This window comes from Ambystoma mexicanum, chromosome 13 (genome assembly GCF_040938575.1).
Source record: "Ambystoma mexicanum isolate Mex_15411 chromosome 13, UKY_AmexF1_1, whole genome shotgun sequence".
Classification (NCBI taxonomy): domain Eukaryota; kingdom Metazoa; phylum Chordata; class Amphibia; order Caudata; family Ambystomatidae; genus Ambystoma; species Ambystoma mexicanum.
The window spans coordinates 294,095,431-294,116,405 of NC_090938.1; positions in this window are offsets into that span (position 1 = coordinate 294,095,431).

Below are 20,975 nucleotides of genomic sequence, written 5' to 3' on the forward strand. Positions count from 1 at the left end.
CCTTCCTACAGCATTCAATGTGATATCTTAATGATTCTTCTAATATCAAACCTGAGACCCTCCCTATAGCATGAGATGTGATATCCAACTCCTTCCCAATCCAATCCTGAGACCTTTCCGATAGCATGAGATGTGATATCCAACTCCTTCCAATTCCACCTATGACCCTTCCTATAGCATGAGATGGGATATCCAACTCCTTCCCAATCCAATCCTGAGACCCTTCCGATAGCATGAGATGTGATATCTTAATGCTTCTACCATACCTGAGACCTTCCTATGGCATGAGATGTGATATCCAACTCCTTCCCATTCCAATCCTGAGACCCTTCCTAAAGCATGAAATGTGATATCCAACTCCTTCCCATTCCAATCCTGAGACCCTTCCGATAGCATGAGCTGTGATATCCAACTCCTTCCCATTCCAATCCTGAGACCCGCCCTATACCATGAGATGTAATATCTCAATGCTTCTAATACCAAACCTGAGACTGTCCTATAACATGAGATGTGATATCTCAATGCTTCTAATAACAAACCTGAGACCCTTCCTATAACATGAGATGTGATATCCAAATCCTTCCCATTCCAATCCTGAGACCCTTCCTATAGCATGAGATGTGATATCCAACTCCTTCCCATTCCAATCCTGAGACCCGTCCTATACCATGAGATATGATATCTCAATGCTTCTAATACCAAACCTGAGACTGTCCTATAGCATGAGATGTGATATCTCAATGCTTCTAATAACAAACCTGAGACCCTTCCTATAACATGAGATCTGATATCCAAATCCTTCCCATTCCAATCCTGAGACCCTTCCTATAACATGAGATGTGATATCCAACTCCTTCCCAATCCAATCCTGAGACCCTCCCTATAGCATGAGATGTGATATCCAACTCCTTCCAATTCCAATCCTTTGACCCTTCCCATAGCCTGAGATGTGATATCCAACTCCTTCCCATTCCAATCATGAGGCCCTTCCTATAGCATGAGATGATATCCAACTCCTTCCCATTCCAATCCTGAGACCCTTCCTATAGCATTAGATGTGATATCTCAATGCTTCTACCAAACCTGAGATCCTCCCTATAGCATGAGATGTGATATTCAACTCCTTCCCATTCCAATCCTGAGACCCTTACGATAGGATGAGATTTATTATCTCACTCCTTCAAATACCAAACTTGAGTCCCTTCCTAAAGGATGAGATCTGATATCTCAGTGCTTTTAATACAAAACCTGAGTCCCTTCCTATAACATGAGATGTGATATCCAACTCCTTCCCATTCCAATCATGAGGCCCTTCCTATAGCATGAGATGTGATATCTCAATGCTCTTATTACCAAACCTGGGATCATTCCTATAACCGAGATGATATCCACCTCCTTCCCATTCCAATCCTGAACCCCTTCCATGAGATGTGATATCTCAATGCTTCTAATACCAAAGTCGGACCGTTCCTATACCATGAGATGTGATATCCAACTCCTTCCCATTCCAATCCTGCGTCCCTTCATTTAGCATGGGATTTGAGATCTCAGTGCTTCTAATACCAAACCTGAGACACTTCCTATAACATGAGATGTGATATCCAACTCCTGCCGATTCCACTCCTGAGACCATTCCTATGGCATGAGATGTGATATCTCAATGTTTCTAATAACAAACCTGAGACCCTTCCTATTGCAAGAGATGTGATATCCAAACCCTTCCCATTCCAAACCTGAGACCTTTCCTATTGCATGAGATGTGATATCCAACTCCTTCCCAATCCAATCCTGAGACCCTTCCGATAGCATTAGATGTGATATCTCAATGCTTCTAATATCAAACCTGAGACCCTCCCTATAGCAAGAGATGTGATATTCAACTCCTTCCCATTCCAATCCTGAGACCCTTCCGATAGCATGAGATGTGATATCCAACTCCTTCGAGTTCCAACCTGTGACCCTTCCTATAGCATGAGATGGGATATCCAACTCCTTCCCAATCCAATCCTGAGACCCTTCCGATAGCATGAGATGTGATATCTTAATGCTTCTGCCAAACCTGAGACCTTCCTATGGCATGAGATGTGATATCAAACTCCTTCCCATTCTAATCCTGAGACCCTTCCTATAGCATGAGATGTGATATCCAACTCCTTCCCATTCCAATCCTGAGACCCGTCCTATACCATGAGATGTGATATCTCAATGCTTCTAATACCAAACCTGAGACTGTCCTATAACATGAGATGTGATATCTCAATCCTTCTAATAACAAACCTGAGACCCTTCCTATAACATGAGATGTGATGTCCAAGTCCTTCCCATTCCAATCCTGAGACCCTTCCTATAGCATGAGATGTGATATCCAACTCCTTCCCATTCCAATCATGAGGCCCTTCCTATAGCATGAGATGTGATATCTCAATGCTTCTACCAAACCTGAGACCCTTCCTATAGCATGAGATGTGATATCCAACTCCTTCCCATTCCAATCCTGAGACCCTTCCTATAGCATGAGATGTGATATCTCAAGGCTCTTAATACCAAACCTTGGATCATTCCTATTGCAAGAGATGTGATATCCAAATGCTTCCCATTCCAAACCTGAGACCCTTCCTATAGGATGAGAAGTGATATCCAACACCTTCCCATTCCAATCCTGAGACCCTTCCTATAGCATGAGATGATATCCAACTCCTTCCCATTCCAAACCTGAGACCTTTCCTATTGCATGAGATGTGATATCCAACTCCTTCCCATTCCAATCCTGAGACCCTTCCTATAGCATGAGATGTGATATCCAACTCCTTCCAATTCCAATCCTTTGACCCTTCCCATAGCCTGAGATGTGATATCCAACTCCTTCCCATTCCAATCATGAGGCCCTTCCTATAGCATGAGATGATATCCAACTCCTTCCCATTCCAATCCTGACACCCTTCCTATAGCATTAGATGTGATATCTCAATGCTTCTACCAAACCTGAGATCCTCCCTATAGCATGAGATGGTATATTCAACTCCTTCCCATTCCAATCCTGAGACCCTTACGATAGGATGAGATTTATTATCTCACTCCTTCAAATACCAAACTTGAGTCCCTTCCTAAAGGATGAGATCTGATATCTCAGTGCTCTTATTACCAAACCTGGGATCATTCCTATAACCGAGATGATATCCACCTCCTTCCCATTCCAATCCTGAACCCCTTCCATGAGATGTGATATCTCAATGCTTCTAATACCAAAGTCGGACCGTTCCTATACCATGAGATGTGATATCCAACTCCTTCCCATTCCAATCCTGCGTCCCTTCATTTAGCATGGGATTTGAGATCTCAGTGCTTCTAATACCAAACCTGAGACACTTCCTATAACATGAGATGTGATATCCAACTCCTGCCGATTCCACTCCTGAGACCATTCCTATGGCATGAGATGTGATATCTCAATGTTTCTAATAACAAACCTGAGACCCTTCCTATTGCAAGAGATGTGATATCCAAACCCTTCCCATTCCAAACCTGAGACCTTTCCTATTGCATGAGATGTGATATCCAACTCCTTCCCAATCCAATCCTGAGACCCTTCCGATAGCATTAGATGTGATATCTCAATGCTTCTAATATCAAACCTGAGACCCTCCCTATAGCAAGAGATGTGATATTCAACTCCTTCCCATTCCAATCCTGAGACCCTTCCGATAGCATAAGATGTGATATCCAACTCCTTCGAATTCCAACCTGTGACCCTTCCTATAGCATGAGATGGGATATCCAACTCCTTCCCAATCCAATCCTGAGACCCTTCCGATAGCATGAGATGTGATATCTTAATGCTTCTGCCAAACCTGAGACCTTCCTATGGCATGAGATGTGATATCAAACTCCTTCCTATTCCAATCCTGAGACCCTTCCTATAGCATGAGATGTGATATCCAACTCCTTCCCATTCCAATCCTGAGACCCGTCCTATACCATGAGATGTGATATCTCAATGCTTCTAATACCAAACCTGAGGCTGTCCTATAACATGAGATGTGATATCTCAATCCTTCTAATAACAAACCTGAGACCCTTCCTATAACATGAGATGTGATGTCCAAGTCCTTCCCATTCCAATCCTGAGACCCTTCCTATAGCATGAGATGTGATATCCAACTCCTTCCCATTCCAATCATGAGGCCCTTCCTATAGCATGAGATGTGATATCTCAATGCTTCTACCAAACCTGAGACCCTTCCTATAGCATGAGATGTGATATCCAACTCCTTCCCATTCCAATCCTGAGACCCTTCCTATAGCATGAGATGTGATATCTCAAGGCTCTTAATACCAAACCTTGGATCATTCCTATTGCAAGAGATGTGATATCCAAATGCTTCCCATTCCAAACCTGAGACCCTTCCTATAGGATGAGAAGTGATATCCAACACCTTCCCATTCCAATCCTGAGACCCTTCCTATAGCATGAGATGATATCCAACTCCTTCCCATTCCAAACCTGAGACCTTTCCTATTGCATGAGATGTGATATCCAACTCCTTCCCATTCCAATCCTGAGACCCTTCCTATAGCATGAGATGTGATATCCAACTCCTTCCCATTCCAATCCTGAGACCCTTCCTATCGCATGAGATGATATCCAACTCCTTCCCATTCCAAACCTGAGACCTTTCCTATTGCATGAGATGTGATATCCAACTCCTTCCCATTCCAAGCCTGGGACCCTTCTGATAGCATGAGATGTGGTATCTCAATGCCTCTAATACCAAACCTGAGATCCTACCTCTAACATGAAATGTGATATCCAACTCCTTCCCTTTCCAAACCTGAGAGCCTTCCTATAGCATGAGATGTGATATCCAAGTCCTTCCCATTCCAATCCGGAGACCCTTCCTATAACATGAGATGTGATATCCAACTCCTTCCCATTCCAACCTGAGACCCTTCCTATAGCATGAGATGGGATATCCAACTCCTTCCAAATCCAATCCTGATACCCTTCCGATAGCATGAGATGTGATATCCCAATGCTTCTACCAAACCTGAGACCCATACTATGGCATGAGATGTTATATCAAACTCCTTCCCATTCCAATCCTGAGACCCTCCCTATAGCTTGAGATGTGATATCCAACTCCTTCCCATTCCAATCCTGAGACCCTTCCTATAGCATGAGATGTGATATCTCAGTGCCTCTAATACCAAACCTGAGATCCTTCCTCTAACATGAAATGTGATATCCAACTCCTTCCCTTTCCAAACCTGAGAGCCTACCTATAGCATGAGATGTGATATCCAAGTCCTTCCCATTCCAATCCTTAGACCCTTCCTACAGCATGCAATGTGATATCTCAATGATTCTAATACCAAACCTGAGACCCGTCCTATAACATGAGATGGGATATCCAACTCCTTCCCATTCCAATCCTGAGACACTTCAGATAGCAGAGATGTGATATATCAATGCTTATACCAAACCTGAGACGCTTCCTATAACATGAGATGTGATATCCAACTCCTTCCAGTTCCAAACTTGAGACCCTTCCTATAACATGAGATGTGATATCCAAATCCCCTTCCAAACCTGAGACCCTCCCTATAGCATGAGATGTGATATCCAACTCCTTCCAGTTCCAAACCTGAGACCCTTCCTATAGCATGAGATGTGGTATCCAACTCCTTCCCATTCCAATCCTGAGACCCTTCCGATAGCATGAGATGTGATATGTCACTGCTTCTAATACCAAACCTGAGATCCTTCCTATAACATGAGATGTGATATCCAAATCCCCTTCCAAACCTGAGACCCTCCCTATAGCATTAGATGTGATATCCAACTCCTTCCAGTTCCAAACCTGAGACCCTTCCTATAGCATGAGATGTGGTATCCAACTCCTTCCCATTCCAATCCTGAGACCCTTCCGATAGCATGAGATGTGATATCTCAATTCCTCTAATACCAAACCTGAGATACTTCCTCTAACTTGAAATGTGATTTCCAACTCCTTCCCTTTCCAAACCTGAGAGCCTTCCTATAGCATGAGATGTGATATCCAAGTCCTTCCCATTCCAATCCGGAGACCCTTCCTATAACATATAATGTGATATCCAACTCCTTCCCATTCCAACCTGAGACCCTTCCTATAGCATGAGATGGGATATCCAACTCCATCCAAATCCAATCCTGAGACCCTTCCTATACCATGAGACTTGATATCTCAATGCTTCTAATACGAAACCTGAGACCCTTCCTATAGCATGAGATGTGATATCTCAATGCTTCTAATACCAAACCTGAGACCCTTCCTATAGCATGAGATGGGATATCCAAAACCTTCCCAATCCAATCCTGAGACACTTCCTATACCATGAGATGTGATATCTCAATGCTTCTAATACTAAACCTGAGACCCGTCCTATAACATGAGATGTAATATCCTAATCCTTCCCGTTCCAAGCCTGAGACCCTTATTTTAGCATGAGATGTGATATCCAACTCCTTCCCATTCCAATCCTGAGACCCTTCCGATAGCATGAGATGTGATATGTCACTGCTTCTAATACCAAACCTGAGATCCTTCCTATAACATGAGATGTGATATCCAAATCCCCTTACAAACCTGAGACCCTCCCTATAGCATGAGATGTGATATCCAACTCCTTCCAGTTCCAAACCTGAGACCCTTCCTATAGCATGAGATGTGCTATCCAACTCCTTCCCATTCCAATCCTGAGACCCTTCCGATAGCATGAGATGTGATATCTCAATTCCTCTAATACCAAACCTGAGATACTTCCTCTAACTTGAAATGTGATATCCAACTCCTTCCCTTTCCAAACCTGAGAGCCTTCCTATAGCATGAGATGTGATATCCAAGTCCTTCCCATTCCAATCCGGAGACCCTTCCTATAACATATAATGTGATATCCAACTCCTTCCCATTCCAACCTGAGACCCTTCCTATACCATGAGACTTGATATCTCAATGCTTCTAATACGAAACCTGAGACCCTTCCTATAGCATGAGATGTGATATCTCAATGCTTCTAATACCAAACCTGAGACCCTTCCTATAGCATGAGATGGGATATCCAACACCTTCCCAATCCAATCCTGAGACCCTTCCTATACCATGAGATGTGATATCTCAATGCTTCTAATACTAAACCTGAGACCCGTACTATAACATGAGATGTAATATCCTAATCCTTCCCCTTCCAAGCCTGAGACCCTTATTTTAGCATGAGATGTGATATCCAACTCCTTCCCATTCCAATCCTGAGACCCTTCCGATAGCATGTTATGTGATATCTCAATGCTTCTAATATGAAACCTGAGACCCTCCCTATAGCATGAGATGTGATATCCAAGTCCTTCCCATTCCAATCCTGAGACCCTTCCTATAACATGAGATGTGATATCTCAATGCTTCTAATACCAAACCTGAGACCCTTCCTATAACATGAGATAGGATATCCAACTCCTTCCCATTCCAATCCCGAGACCCTTCCTATAACATGAGATGTGATATCCAACTCCTTCCCAATCCAATCCTGAGACCCTCCCTATAGCATGAGATGTGATATCCAACTCCTTCCAATTCCAATCCTTTGACCCTTCCCATAGCCTGAGATGTGATATCCAACTCCTTCCCATTCCAATCATGAGGCCCTTCCTATAGCATGAGATGATATCCAACTCCTTCCCATTCCAATCCTGAGACCCTTCCTATAGCATGAGATGTGATATCTCAATGCTTCTACCAAACCTGAGATCCTCCCTATAGCATGAGATGTGATATTCAACTCCTTCCCATTCCAATCCTGAGACCCTTACGATAGGATGAGATTTATTATCTCACTCCTTCAAATACCAAACTTGAGTCCCTTCCTAAAGGATGAGATCTGATATCTCAGTGCTTCTAATACCAAACCTGAGTCCCTTCCTATAACATGAGATGTGATATCCAACTCCTTCCCATTCCAATCATGAGGCCCTTCCTATAGCATGAGATGTGATATCTCAATGCTCTTATTACCAAACCTGGGATCATTCCTATAACCGAGATGATATCCACCTCCTTCCCATTCCAATCCTGAACCCCTTCCATGAGATGTGATATCTCAATGCTTCTAATACCAAAGTCGGACCGTTCCTATACCATGAGATGTGATATCCAACTCCTTCCCATTCCAATCCTGCGTCCCTTCATTTACCATGGGATTTGAGATCTCAGTGCTTCTAATACCAAACCTGAGACACTTCCTATAACATGAGATGTGATATCCAACTCCTGCCGATTCCACTCCTGAGACCCTTCCTATGGCATGAGATGTGATATCTCAATGTTTCTAATAACAAACCTGAGACCCTTCCTATTGCAAGAGATGTGATATCCAAACCCTTCCCATTCCAAACCTGAGACCTTTCCTATTGCATGAGATGTGATATCCAACTCCTTCCCAATCCAATCCTGAGACCCTTCCTATAGCATGAGATGTGATATCCAACTCCTTCCCATTCCAATCATGAGGCCCTTCCTATAGCATGAGATGTGATATCTCAATGCTTCTACCAAACCTGAGACCCTTCCTATAGCATGAGATGTGATATCCAACTCCTTCCCATTCCAATCCTGAGACCCTTCCTATAGCATGAGATGAGATATCCAACTCCTTCCCATTCCAATCCTGAGACCCTTCCTATAGCATGAGATGATATCCAACTCCTTCCCATTCCAATCCTGAGACCCTTCCTATAGCATGAGATGTGATATCTCAATGCTTCTAACACCAAACCTGAGACCCTTCCTATAGCAAGAGATGTGATATCCAAATCCTTCCCATTCCAATCCTGAGATCCTTCCTGTAACATGAGATGTGATATCCAATTCCTTCCCATTCCAAACCTTTGACCCTTCCTATTGGATGAGATGTGATATCCAACTCCTTCCCATTCCAATCCTGAGACCCTTCCTATACCATGAGATGTGATATCTCAATGCTTCTAATACCAAACCTCGGACCCGTCCTATAACATGAGATATGATATCCAAATCCTTCCCCTTCCAAACCTGAGACCCTTCCTTTAGCATGAGATGTGATATCCAAATCCTTCCCATTCCAATCCTGAAACCCTTCCTATAGCATGAGATGTGATATCTCAATGTTTCTAATAAAAAACCTGAGACCCTTCCTATAGCAAGAGATGTGATATACAAATCCTTCCCATTCCAAACCTGAGACCCTTCCTATAGCATGAGATGTGATATCCGACTAGTTCCCAATCCAATCCTGAGACCCTTCCTATAGCATGAGATCTAATATCACAATGCTTGTAATACCACACCTGAGTCCCTTAATATAGCATGAGATGTGATATCCAACTCCTTCCTATTCCAATCCTGAGACCCTTCCTATAGCATGAACCGTGACATCTCAATGCTTCTAATACCAAACCTGAGACCCTTCCTATAGCATGAGATGTGATATCCAACTCCTTCCCATTCCAATCCCGAGACCCTTCCGATAGCAGAGATGTGATATCTCAATGCTCATACCAAACCTGAGACCCTTCCTATGGCATGAGATGTCATATACTTCTCCTTCCCATTCCAATCCTGAGACCCTTCCTATAGCATGAGATGTGATATCTCAATGCTGCTACCAAACCTGAGACCCTTCCTATGGCATGAGATGTCATATACTTCTCCTTCCCATTCCAATCCTGAGACCCTTCCTATAACATGAGATGTGATATCCAACTCCTTCCTATTCCAATCCTGAGATCCTTCCTATACCATGAGATGTGATATCTCAATGTTTCTCATACCAAACCTGAGGCCCTTCTTATAGCATGAGCTGTGATATCCGACTCCTTCCCAATCCAATCCTGAGACCCTTCCTATAGCATGAGATGTAATATCACAATGCTTGTAATACCAAACCTGAGACCCTTCCTATAGCATGAGATGTGATATCCAACTCCTTCCCATTCCAATCCTGAGACCCTTCCTATAGCATGAGATGTGATATCTCAAGGCTCTTAATACCAAACCTTGGATCATTCCTATTGCAAGAGATGTGATATCCAAATGCTTCCCATTCCAAACCTGAGACCCTTCCTATAGGATGAGAAGTGATATAAAACACCTTCCCATTCCAATCCTGAGACCCTTCCTATAGCATGAGATGATATCCAACTCCTTCCCATTCCAAACCTGAGACCTTTCCTATTGCATGAGATGTGATATCCAACTCCTTCCCATTCCAAGCCTGGGACCCTTCTGATAGCATGAGATGTGGTATCTCAATGCCTCTAATACCAAACCTGAGATCCTACCTCTAACATGAAATGTGATATCCAACTCCTTCCCTTTCCAAACCTGAGAGCCTTCCTATAGCATGAGATGTGATATCCAAGTCCTTCCCATTCCAATCCGGAGACCCTTCCTATAACATGAGATGTGATATCCAACTCCTTCCCATTCCAACCTGAGACCCTTCCTATAGCATGAGATGGGATATCCAACTCCTTCCAAATCCAATCCTGATACCCTTCCGATAGCATGAGATGTGATATCCCAATGCTTCTACCAAACCTGAGACCCATACTATGGCATGAGATGTTATATCAAACTCCTTCCCATTCCAATCCTGAGACCCTCCCTATAGCTTGAGATGTGATATCCAACTCCTTCCCATTCCAATCCTGAGACCCTTCCTATAGCATGAGATGTGATATCTCAGTGCCTCTAATACCAAACCTGAGATCCTTCCTCTAACATGAAATGTGATATCCAACTCCTTCCCTTTCCAAACCTGAGAGCCTACCTATAGCATGAGATGTGATATCCAAGTCCTTCCCATTCCAATCCTTAGACCCTTCCTACAGCATGCAATGTGATATCTCAATGATTCTAATACCAAACCTGAGACCCGTCCTATAACATGAGATGGGATATCCAACTCCTTCCCATTCCAATCCTGAGACACTTCAGATAGCAGAGATGTGATATATCAATGCTTATACCAAACCTGAGACGCTTCCTATAACATGAGATGTGATATCCAACTCCTTCCAGTTCCAAACTTGAGACCCTTCCTATAACATGAGATGTGATATCCAAATCCCCTTCCAAACCTGAGACCCTCCCTATAGCATGAGATGTGATATCCAACTCCTTCCAGTTCCAAACCTGAGACCCTTCCTATAGCATGAGATGTGGTATCCAACTCCTTCCCATTCCAATCCTGAGACCCTTCCGATAGCATGAGATGTGATATGTCACTGCTTCTAATACCAAACCTGAGATCCTTCCTATAACATGAGATGTGATATCCAAATCCCCTTCCAAACCTGAGACCCTCCCTATAGCATTAGATGTGATATCCAACTCCTTCCAGTTCCAAACCTGAGACCCTTCCTATAGCATGAGATGTGGTATCCAACTCCTTCCCATTCCAATCCTGAGACCCTTCCGATAGCATGAGATGTGATATCTCAATTCCTCTAATACCAAACCTGAGATACTTCCTCTAACTTGAAATGTGATTTCCAACTCCTTCCCTTTCCAAACCTGAGAGCCTTCCTATAGCATGAGATGTGATATCCAAGTCCTTCCCATTCCAATCCGGAGACCCTTCCTATAACATATAATGTGATATCCAACTCCTTCCCATTCCAACCTGAGACCCTTCCTATAGCATGAGATGGGATATCCAACTCCATCCAAATCCAATCCTGAGACCCTTCCTATACCATGAGACTTGATATCTCAATGCTTCTAATACGAAACCTGAGACCCTTCCTATAGCATGAGATGGGATATCCAAAACCTTCCCAATCCAATCCTGAGACACTTCCTATACCATGAGATGTGATATCTCAATGCTTCTAATACTAAACCTGAGACCCGTCCTATAACATGAGATGTAATATCCTAATCCTTCCCGTTCCAAGCCTGAGACCCTTATTTTAGCATGAGATGTGATATCCAACTCCTTCCCATTCCAATCCTGAGACCCTTCCTATAGCATGAGATGTGATATCTCAATGCTTCTAATACCAAACCTGAGACCCTTCCTATAGCATGAGATGGGATATCCAAAACCTTCCCAATCCAATCCTGAGACACTTCCTATACCATGAGATGTGATATCTCAATGCTTCTAATACTAAACCTGAGACCCGTCCTATAACATGAGATGTAATATCCTAATCCTTCCCGTTCCAAGCCTGAGACCCTTATTTTAGCATGAGATGTGATATCCAACTCCTTCCCATTCCAATCCTGAGACCCTTCCGATAGCATGAGATGTGATATGTCACTGCTTCTAATACCAAACCTGAGATCCTTCCTATAACATGAGATGTGATATCCAAATCCCCTTACAAACCTGAGACCCTCCCTATAGCATGAGATGTGATATCCAACTCCTTCCAGTTCCAAACCTGAGACCCTTCCTATAGCATGAGATGTGCTATCCAACTCCTTCCCATTCCAATCCTGAGACCCTTCCGATAGCATGAGATGTGATATCTCAATTCCTCTAATACCAAACCTGAGATACTTCCTCTAACTTGAAATGTGATATCCAACTCCTTCCCTTTCCAAACCTGAGAGCCTTCCTATAGCATGAGATGTGATATCCAAGTCCTTCCCATTCCAATCCGGAGACCCTTCCTATAACATATAATGTGATATCCAACTCCTTCCCATTCCAACCTGAGACCCTTCCTATACCATGAGACTTGATATCTCAATGCTTCTAATACGAAACCTGAGACCCTTCCTATAGCATGAGATGTGATATCTCAATGCTTCTAATACCAAACCTGAGACCCTTCCTATAGCATGAGATGGGATATCCAACACCTTCCCAATCCAATCCTGAGACCCTTCCTATACCATGAGATGTGATATCTCAATGCTTCTAATACTAAACCTGAGACCCGTACTATAACATGAGATGTAATATCCTAATCCTTCCCCTTCCAAGCCTGAGACCCTTATTTTAGCATGAGATGTGATATCCAACTCCTTCCCATTCCAATCCTGAGACCCTTCCGATAGCATGTTATGTGATATCTCAATGCTTCTAATATGAAACCTGAGACCCTCCCTATAGCATGAGATGTGATATCCAAGTCCTTCCCATTCCAATCCTGAGACCCTTCCTATAACATGAGATGTGATATCTCAATGCTTCTAATACCAAACCTGAGACCCTTCCTATAACATGAGATAGGATATCCAACTCCTTCCCATTCCAATCCCGAGACCCTTCCTATAACATGAGATGTGATATCCAACTCCTTCCCAATCCAATCCTGAGACCCTCCCTATAGCATGAGATGTGATATCCAACTCCTTCCAATTCCAATCCTTTGACCCTTCCCATAGCCTGAGATGTGATATCCAACTCCTTCCCATTCCAATCATGAGGCCCTTCCTATAGCATGAGATGATATCCAACTCCTTCCCATTCCAATCCTGAGACCCTTCCTATAGCATGAGATGTGATATCTCAATGCTTCTACCAAACCTGAGATCCTCCCTATAGCATGAGATGTGATATTCAACTCCTTCCCATTCCAATCCTGAGACCCTTACGATAGGATGAGATTTATTATCTCACTCCTTCAAATACCAAACTTGAGTCCCTTCCTAAAGGATGAGATCTGATATCTCAGTGCTTCTAATACCAAACCTGAGTCCCTTCCTATAACATGAGATGTGATATCCAACTCCTTCCCATTCCAATCATGAGGCCCTTCCTATAGCATGAGATGTGATATCTCAATGCTCTTATTACCAAACCTGGGATCATTCCTATAACCGAGATGATATCCACCTCCTTCCCATTCCAATCCTGAACCCCTTCCATGAGATGTGATATCTCAATGCTTCTAATACCAAAGTCGGACCGTTCCTATACCATGAGATGTGATATCCAACTCCTTCCCATTCCAATCCTGCGTCCCTTCATTTACCATGGGATTTGAGATCTCAGTGCTTCTAATACCAAACCTGAGACACTTCCTATAACATGAGATGTGATATCCAACTCCTGCCGATTCCACTCCTGAGACCCTTCCTATGGCATGAGATGTGATATCTCAATGTTTCTAATAACAAACCTGAGACCCTTCCTATTGCAAGAGATGTGATATCCAAACCCTTCCCATTCCAAACCTGAGACCTTTCCTATTGCATGAGATGTGATATCCAACTCCTTCCCAATCCAATCCTGAGACCCTTCCTATAGCATGAGATGTGATATCCAACTCCTTCCCATTCCAATCATGAGGCCCTTCCTATAGCATGAGATGTGATATCTCAATGCTTCTACCAAACCTGAGACCCTTCCTATAGCATGAGATGTGATATCCAACTCCTTCCCATTCCAATCCTGAGACCCTTCCTATAGCATGAGATGAGATATCCAACTCCTTCCCATTCCAATCCTGAGACCCTTCCTATAGCATGAGATGATATCCAACTCCTTCCCATTCCAATCCTGAGACCCTTCCTATAGCATGAGATGTGATATCTCAATGCTTCTAACACCAAACCTGAGACCCTTCCTATAGCAAGAGATGTGATATCCAAATCCTTCCCATTCCAATCCTGAGATCCTTCCTGTAACATGAGATGTGATATCCAATTCCTTCCCATTCCAAACCTTTGACCCTTCCTATTGGATGAGATGTGATATCCAACTCCTTCCCATTCCAATCCTGAGACCCTTCCTATACCATGAGATGTGATATCTAAATGCTTCTAATACCAAACCTCGGACCCGTCCTATAACATGAGATATGATATCCAAATCCTTCCCCTTCCAAACCTGAGACCCTTCCTTTAGCATGAGATGTGATATCCAAATCCTTCCCATTCCAATCCTGAAACCCTTCCTATAGCATGAGATGTGATATCTCAATGTTTCTAATAAAAAACCTGAGACCCTTCCTATAGCAAGAGATGTGATATACAAATCCTTCCCATTCCAAACCTGAGACCCTTCCTATAGCATGAGATGTGATATCCGACTAGTTCCCAATCCAATCCTGAGACCCTTCCTATAGCATGAGATCTAATATCACAATGCTTGTAATACCACACCTGAGTCCCTTAATATAGCATGAGATGTGATATCCAACTCCTTCCTATTCCAATCCTGAGACCCTTCCTATAGCATGAACCGTGACATCTCAATGCTTCTAATACCAAACCTGAGACCCTTCCTATAGCATGAGATGTGATATCCAACTCCTTCCCATTCCAATCCCGAGACCCTTCCGATAGCAGAGATGTGATATCTCAATGCTCATACCAAACCTGAGACCCTTCCTATGGCATGAGATGTCATATACTTCTCCTTCCCATTCCAATCCTGAGACCCTTCCTATAGCATGAGATGTGATATCTCAATGCTGCTACCAAACCTGAGTCCCTTCCTATGGCATGAGATGTCATATACTTCTCCTTCCCATTCCAATCCTGAGACCCTTCCTATAACATGAGATGTGATATCCAACTCCTTCCTATTCCAATCCTGAGATCCTTCCTATACCATGAGATGTGATATCTCAATGTTTCTCATACCAAACCTGAGGCCCTTCTTATAGCATGAGCTGTGATATCCGACTCCTTCCCAATCCAATCCTGAGACCCTTCCTATAGCATGAGATGTAATATCACAATGCTTGTAATACCAAACCTGAGACCCTTCTTAAAGCATGAGATGTGATATCCAACTCCTTCCCGTTCCCAACCTGAGACCCTTCCTATAGCATGAGATGATATCCAACTCCTTCCCATTCCACTCCTGAGACCCTTCCTATGGCATGAGATGTGATATCTCAATGTTTCTAATAACAAACCTGAGACCCTTCCTATTGCAAGAGATGTCATATCCAACTCCTTCCCATTCCAATCATGAGGCCCTTCCTTTTAGCATGAGATGTTATATCTCAATGCTTCTACCAAACCTGAGACCCTTCCTATAGCATGAGATGTGATATCCAACTCCTTCCCATTCCAATCCTGAGACCCTTCCTATAGCATGAGATGTGATATCTCAAGGCTCTTAATACCAAACCTTGGATCATTCCTATTGCAAGAGATGTGATATCCAAATGCTTCCCATTCCAAACCTGAGACCCTTCCTATAGGATGAGAAGTGATATAAAACACCTTCCCATTCCAATCCTGAGACCCTTCCTATAGCATGAGATGATATCCAACTCCTTCCCATTCCAATCCTGAGACCCTTCCTATACCATGAGATGTGATATCTCAATGTTTCTAATACCAGACCTGAGACCCTTCCTATTGCAAGAGATGTGATATCCAAACCCTTCCCATTCCAAACCTGAGACCTTTCCTATTGCATGATGTGATATCCAACTCCTTCCCAATCCAACCCTGAGACCCTTCCGATAGCATTAGATGTGATATCTCAATGCTTCTAATATCAAACCTGAGACCCTCCCTATAGCATGAGATGTGATATCCAACTCCTTCCCAATCCAATCCTGAGACCTTTCCGATAGCATGAGATGTGATATCCAACTCCTTCCAATTCCAACCTATGACCCTTCCTATAGCATGAGATGGGATATCCAACTCCTTCCCAATCCAATCCTGAGACCCTTCCGATAGCATGAGATGTGATATCTTAATGCTTCTACCATACCTGAGACCTTCCTATAGCATGAGATGTGATATCCAACTCCTTCCCATTCCAATCCTGAGACCCTTCCTAAAGCATGAAATGTGATATCCAACTCCTTCCCATTCCAATCCTGAGACCCTTCCGATAGCATGAGATGTGATATCCAAGTCCTTCCCATTCCAATCCTTAGACCCTTCCTACAGCATGCAATGTGATATCTCAATGATTCTAATACCAAACCTGAGATCCTTCCTCTAACATGAAATGTGATATCCAACTCCTTCCCTTTCCAAACCTGAGAGCCTACCTATAGCATGAGATGTGATATCCAAGTCCTTCCCATTCCAATCCTTAGACCCTTCCTACAGCATGCAATGTGATATCTCAATGATTCTAATACCAAACCTGAGACCCGTCCTATAACATGAGATGGGATATCCAACTCCTTCCCATTCCAATCCTGAGACACTTCAGATAGCAGATATGTGATATATCATTGCTTATACCAAACCTGAGACGCTTCCTATAACATGAGATGTGATATCCAACTCCTTCCAGTTCCAAACCTGAGACCCTTCCTATAACATGAGATGTGATATCCAAATCCCCTTCCAAACCTGAGACCCTCCCTATAGCATGAGATGTGATATCCAACTCCTTCCAGTTCCAAACCTGAGACCCTTCCTATAGCATGAGATGTGGTATCCAACTCCTTCCCATTCCAATCCTGAGACCCTTCCGATAGCATGAGATGTGATATGTCACTGCTTCTAATACCAAACCTGAGATCCTTCCTATAACATGAGATGTGATATCCAAATCCCCTTCCAAACCTGAGACCCTCCCTATAGCATTAGATGTGATATCCAACTCCTTCCAGTTCCAAACCTGAGACCCTTCCTATAGCATGAGATGTGGTATCCAACTCCTTCCCATTCCAATCCTGAGACCCTTCCGATAGCATGAGATGTGATATCTCAATTCCTCTAATACCAAACCTGAGATACTTCCTCTAACTTGAAATGTGATTTCCAACTCCTTCCCTTTCCAAACCTGAGAGCCTTCCTATAGCATGAGATGTGATATCCAAGTCCTTCCCATTCCAATCCGGAGACCCTTCCTATAACATATAATGTGATATCCAACTCCTTCCCATTCCAACCTGAGACCCTTCCTATAGCATGAGATGGGATATCCAACTCCATCCAAATCCAATCCTGAGACCCTTCCTATACCATGAGACTTGATATCTCAATGCTTCTAATACGAAACCTGAGACCCTTCCTATAGCATGAGATGTGATATCTCAATGCTTCTAATACCAAACCTGAGACCCTTCCTATAGCATGAGATGGGATATCCAAAACCTTCCCAATCCAATCCTGAGACACTTCCTATACCATGAGATGTGATATCTCAATGCTTCTAATACTAAACCTGAGACCCGTCCTATAACATGAGATGTAATATCCTAATCCTTCCCCTTCCAAGCCTGAGACCCTTATTTTAGCATGAGATGTGATATCCAACTCCTTCCCATTCCAATCCTGAGACCCTTCCGATAGCATGAGATGTGATATGTCACTGCTTCTAATACCAAACCTGAGATCCTTCCTATAACATGAGATGTGATATCCAAATCCCCTTCCAAACCTGAGACCCTCCCTATAGCATGAGATGTGATATCCAACTCCTTCCAGTTCCAAACCTGAGACCCTTCCTATAGCATGAGATGTGCTATCCAACTCCTTCCCATTCCAATCCTGAGACCCTTCCGATAGCATGAGATGTGATATCTCAATTCCTCTAATACCAAACCTGAGATACTTCCTCTAACTTGAAATGTGATATCCAACTCCTTCCCTTTCCAAACCTGAGAGCCTTCCTATAGCATGAGATGTGATATCCAAGTCCTTCCCATTCCAATCCGGAGACCCTTCCTATAACATATAATGTGATATCCAACTCCTTCCCATTCCAACCTGAGACCCTTACTATAGCATGAGATGGGATATCCAACTCCATCCAAATCCAATCCTGAGACCCTTCCTATACCATGAGACTTGATATCTCAATGCTTCTAATACGAAACCTGAGACCCTTCCTATAGCATGAGATGTGATATCTCAATGCTTCTAATACCAAACCTGAGACCCTTCCTATAGCATGAGATGGGATATCCAACACCTTCCCAATCCAATCCTGAGACCCTTCCTATACCATGAGATGTGATATCTCAATCCTTCTAATACTAAACCTGAGACCCGTACTATAACATGAGATGTAATATCCTAATCCTTCCCCTTCCAAGCCTGAGACCCTTATTTTAGCATGAGATGTGATATCCAACTCCTTCCCATTCCAATCCTGAGACCCTTCCGATAGCATGTTATGTGATATCTCAATGCTTCTAATATGAAACCTGAGACCCTCCCTATAGCATGAGATGTGATATCCAAGTCCTTCCCATTCCAATCCTGAGACCCTTCCTATAACATGAGATGTGATATCTCAATGCTTCTAATACCAAACCTGAGACCCTTCCTATAACATGAGATAGGATATCCAACTCCTTCCCATTCCAATCCCGAGACCCTTCCTATAACATGAGATGTGATATCCAACTCCTTCCCAATCCAATCCTGAGACCCTCCCTATAACATGAGATGTGATATCCAACTCCTTCCAATTCCAATCCTTTGACCCTTCCCATAGCCTGAGATGTGATATCCAACTCCTTCCCATTCCAATCATGAGGCCCTTCCTATAGCATGAGATGATATCCAACTCCTTCCCATTCCAATCCTGAGACCCTTCCTATAGCATGAGATGTGATATCTCAATGCTTCTACCAAACCTGAGATCCTCCCTATAGCATGAGATGTGATATTCAACTCCTTCCCATTCCAATCCTGAGACCCTTACGATAGGATGAGATTTATTATCTCACTCCTTCAAATACCAAACTTGAGTCCCTTCCTAAAGGATGAGATCTGATATCTCAGTGCTTCTAATACCAAACCTGAGTCCCTTCCTATAACATGAGATGTGATATCCAACTCCTTCCCATTCCAATCATGAGGCCCTTCCTATAGCATGAGATGTGATATCTCAATGCTCTTATTACCAAACCTGGGATCATTCCTATAACCGAGATGATATCCACCTCCTTCCCATTCCAATCCTGAACCCCTTCCATGAGATGTGATATCTCAATGCTTCTAATACCAAAGTCGGACCGTTCCTATACCATGAGATGTGATATCCAACTCCTTCCCATTCCAATCCTGCGTCCCTTCATTTAGCATGGGATTTGAGATCTCAGTGCTTCTAATACCAAACCTGAGACACTTCCTATAACATGAGATGTGATATCCAACTCCTGCCGATTCCACTCCTGAGACCCTTCCTATGGCATGAGATGTGATATCTCAATGTTTCTAATAACAAACCTGAGACCCTTCCTATTGCAAGAGATGTGATATCCAAACCCTTCCCATTCCAAACCTGAGACCTTTCCTATTGCATGAGATGTGATATCCAACTCCTTCCCAATCCAATCCTGAGACCCTTCCTATAGCATGAGATGTGATATCCAACTCCTTCCCATTCCAATCATGAGGCCCTTCCTATAGCATGAGATGTGATATCTCAATGCTTCTACCAAACCTAAGACCCTTCCTATAGCATGAGATGTGATATCCAACTCCTTCCCATTCCAATCCTGAGACCCTTCCTATAGCATGAGATGAGATATCCAACTCCTTCCCATTCCAATCCTGAGACCCTTCCTATAGCATGAGATGATATCCAACTCCTTCCCATTCCAATCCTGAGACCCTTCCTATAGCATGAGATGTGATATCTCAATGCTTCTAACACCAAACCTGAGACCCTTCCTATAGCAAGAGATATGATATCCAAATCCTTCCCATTCCAATCCTGAGATCCTTCCTGTAACATGAGATGTGATATCCAATTCCTTCCCATTCCAAACCTTTGACCCTTCCTATTGGATGAGATGTGATATCCAACTCCTTCCCATTCCAATCCTGAGACCCTTCCTATACCATGAGATGTGATATCTCAATGCTTCTAATACCAAACCTCGGACCCGTCCAATAACATGAGATATGATATCCAAATCCTTCCCCTTCCAAACCTGAGACCCTTCCTTTAGCATGAGATGTGATATCCAAATCCTTCCCATTCCAATCCTGAAACCCTTCCTATAGCATGAGATGTGATATCTCAATGTTTCTAATAAAAAACCTGAGACCCTTCCTATA